Genomic DNA, 4,238 nt, shown 5'->3' with positions numbered 1-4,238 from the left:
TAATAAAGAAACTGCCTTGGCCCATTTTATTGGATAGAAAATTAGGTAGGCGGAGTATACAGAAGAGAATTCTGGGAGAAAGAAGGTTAGAGAGAGAGTCGCCATGATGCTCCCGCTCCAGACAGATGCAGGTTAAGATCCTCTCTGGTAAGCCAGCTCATGGGCTACACAGAATATTAGAAATGAGTTAGAACAATATGTAAGAGCTAGCCAATAAGAAACTGGACCTAGCTGGGCCAGGCAGTGTTTGAAAGAATACAGTTTCCGTGTAATTATTTCGGGCATAAGCTAGCCATGTGGGCGGCCGGGTGCCGGGGACGCAGCCCTGCCGCTCCTATTTCAACATAGCAGTATTACAAGAAAAGGTAGACTATTAACCCCAACCCTGGCACACTAAGTTAGAATTCCCATATAATACAATTCCCTGGGTGGTTGGTATCCACATTAATAGTTTATGAAGCACTGACCCACCAAATAATGTTTTTGTGGATTGCAATGGTTGTCTTACTTTAGGTCACAAACAATGTAGTTGGGACATAGTTAACACTCAAGCAATAAGTTTAAAAAGCACATACCCTGCGTCCATATGACCAAGCACGCATGTTATGCTTATAAGCAGGCACACATCAATACAAATGTGAGTTTGTAAAATATGAGAGAGCACACAAACAGAATGGACATTTGGGCAGATGGACATACAGTGCGCACATGGGCAGGTGCACACACTGTGCACCTGTGAACCAGCACATAACACAATTCACATAGATATATGCAGACACACATGGAGTATACATATGGGCAGGCAGCACAACAACACAGTACACACAATATGATAAAGTGTAAGTGACTTGGAAAAATTCTGTATGTTGGCAATTGGACATCAGGAATTTTCTAGTTTTGTGGCAAGAATCAGATTGTAATTCCACAGGAACAGCAGCCTTCCAGGTCCTTTGGCTAAGCCTTCTCCTAATAAATTGTTTGCAAGTGCTGCTTTGGGATTTTACTGACAAACTTTCTTCATAACACAACTGACAGATTTTTTTTTTTATTTAGGTTTTGGGACACTTCACCAAGCCTCATCCAGCTGTAGCTTCGGTTTGATTTATTCGAGGAAGCTTTATGTGGGAACTATGCTTGAGAATCAAGGCATGCCTTAGGACCCAAAGCAGGCTTTTTCGTTTGTGCCTGCACAATTTTCACTTCACAGAGCTGGAAAAGGGAGAGAAAAAAAACCCACAACTACTTATTAGAAATCCTATTAGGCTTATCTGCGATCGCTTTGTAAGTACCAGGGATAATGAGCAGTTCCGTTAGCATTTACCTTGTATAGACGGCGGAACGGGGTAATTACTATTAGCTAGACTTAATAGGTGGTTCCTTTTAAGGCTTATGCATCTGAAAACTCACACGTCCTGCACAACAGATTCTATATTGGCTTTCTCTTCCCATCGTGTGATTTATTTTCACAATTATAAAGCATTACAAATCTGATACACTCAACACATTTCTGTTCGACCTTCACATTGAGGTTTAAGAAGTTGGGTATGTGATTTAGGCAAATGTAGCCAATCAAATTGGAGGCCATACATCTTTTCGCTGTGCTTTTTCAGTACTAATGTCACATAAAATGATATGATTTATAGCAATGGAGAGAAACGGGAAAACATTGCCTCCAAAATATATTGCAGTTAGGGTACATAGTCTTCTAGCTAATAAAAATCGAAGGTCTTTATTATCATAATTTTGTGGAATTGTATTGTTTGTGAATAGTTCCACTGAGGGTTTGACTTTGAAGTTCATTGTTAGCCTGGAATACTTTCAACTGATTTTCTTTCAATGACTCAGTATTTCACAATCTTAAATGTATTGTGAATAAATTATGATTTGGTAGCCGCTATTCTATAGCTATTCTTTATATATCTCGACAAGTGCTAATGGGGAGTCTGAGTGAAGAGTTGTCTCAAACATCTTCAGTTTCCTGTTTTGAATTTAATAAAGTGACCCCCAGGCACAGGAGATCAATGCAGGAATGGAGCAGCGGTTTTAGGAATTCGACCTGTGACAGCAACGTTCTAGGAATGATGTCTCAACGTTCATTCAGGATAGGAGGTGGAGCTAGCAGAGCATTGTTGGTCTCTTAAATGCTTTGTGTTGTCCATCCATGAAACTCTGAGCACATAGCCTTGCTCACACATTCTGAAGTGTTGCTGAGGAGGGCAGTGAAGAATGCAGAGGTTAGCACTGAGGCTTCACCGGGCCATCAGGAAATCCTTTCCCCGCTGTGATTTGGGGGATTCAGGGCTTTGTTGTATCCTCTTGCTGGGTGCTGAAAGAATGTGATTTGGCTGCACTTCAGCAGAAGAGCAGGACTCTGAACTCAGCAGGAAGGGAGACAACTCCTGCTTCTCTTACTCTCTCTTCTCTACTGCAGCTGCCCGACTTTTGATATAAACACACAGGAGTGAGGGTCATTTTGGGTGGTATCCTGGAGCAATAATGTTTGAAAGTAACTTCCACACTTCATTTTCTACTTTATTCTTTTTCTTTTATTTAAAATAGTTTCTTTTCTCATACAATATATCCTGAGTATAGTTCCCCTCCTTCTATTCCACTTCCTTTCCACCTCCCCTTAGGGTCCACTCCCTTTCTGTCTCTCATTAGAAAAGAACAGGCTTCTAAGAGATAACAAGAAAAACATGACAAAATAAAATATAATACTATGGAGCAAAAAACTTCCATATTGAATTTAGACAACACACTCCAACAGAAAGAAAAGAGTCCCAAGAGCAGGCAAAAAGATCAGACACATTCTTTCTCACAGTTAGGAGTCACATAAAAATATCCAGTTAAAAAAATATTAATCTAATAGCTACAATATACACACAGAGGACATGGTGTAGACCCATGTAGGCCCCGTGCTTGCTGCTTCATTCTCTGTGAGCTCATCAGCACCTTCCTTAGTTGGCTCAGAGGTCCATGTTTCCCTGGTGTCCTACATGTAGGTGAAATTAACGAGGTTCACAAGTGCTCGTAATAAAGGATAACAAATATGTATTGGAGAACACTCACAATAAGAAAGCCGCTGGTACCTCTGCTTTGTGAGTACTGGGAATACAGACTACCACCAAGTCTTTGCTTATAGTACTTCAAACAATGCCCTAATGGACTGGTACCTAAAACTCTTTTGGGTGAATGAATTCCTGATGTGGGAGTGTCATATATCAATCTGTTGATTTCATTGGTTAAGTAATAAACACACTGCTTGGCCTCATAGCTTAGAACATAGGTGGGTGGAATAAACAGAATAGGATGCTGGGAGGAAGAGGAAGTGAGTTCAGACCCGACAGCTCTGCTCTCTGGAGCAGAGACACCATGCTCAGCTATCCTGGGTAGACACGATAGCTCTGTGCTCTGAGGCAGATGCATGAAACTCAGACCCAGGATGGACGTAGGCTAGAATCTTCCCAGTAAGCGCACCTTAGGGTGCTTACACACATAATTAGAAATGGGCTAAATTAATATGTGAGAATTAGCCTAGAAGAGGCTAGATAGAAATGGGCCAAGCAGTCTTTAAATGAATACAGTTTGTGTGTTGTTATTTCGGGCATAAGCTAGCAGGCGGTTGGGGTGCTGGGGACGCAGCCCCGCCACTCATATTTCAACAAATTCCTGCAATACTACATCTCCTCTAGCTCTGACGGTCTTTCCTGCTTCCTCTTCCATGGGATTCTTTGAGCTCTGTCTGAGGTGAGGGATTTGATGAAGACCTCCAAGATAGACTCTCTGCATAATTTCTGGCCATAGATGTCTTTGTATCTGTTCTTATCTGCTGCTGGAGGAAGCCTCTCTGATGATGACTGGACAAGACACTTCTATAGGATAGCAGATCATTGGGGATTATTTCATTCTTGTTTGTTTGTTTGCCCAGTTGCATTTAGTTTTACCCTAGATCTCTGGTCTACCTAGTCTCTGGTTTTTGGTTACTCAAGCAGTGTTGGATATAGGCTTCTTCTCATGGAATGGGCTGTAGGTCAAATAACACATTGGTTGGGTACTCCCACAAGTTTTGCCATATTGCCCTAACATATCTTTCAGGAAAGATAGATTGTAAATCCGAGGTTTAATGACTAGGTTGGTGTTCACATTTTTTTTTCGGACTTTGCAAAGATATTTTTCCAGTAGGCTATCACTTTGTCTGGTTGACAGTGTCCTTTGCCTTACAGAAGATTTTCAGTTTC

Source organism: Alexandromys fortis, unplaced genomic scaffold (assembly GCF_014885135.2).
Source record: "Alexandromys fortis isolate MF-2015 unplaced genomic scaffold, M_Fortis_MF-2015_v1.1 scaffold_35, whole genome shotgun sequence".
NCBI lineage: Eukaryota > Metazoa > Chordata > Mammalia > Rodentia > Cricetidae > Alexandromys > Alexandromys fortis.
This window is presented reverse-complemented; position numbering follows the sequence as displayed.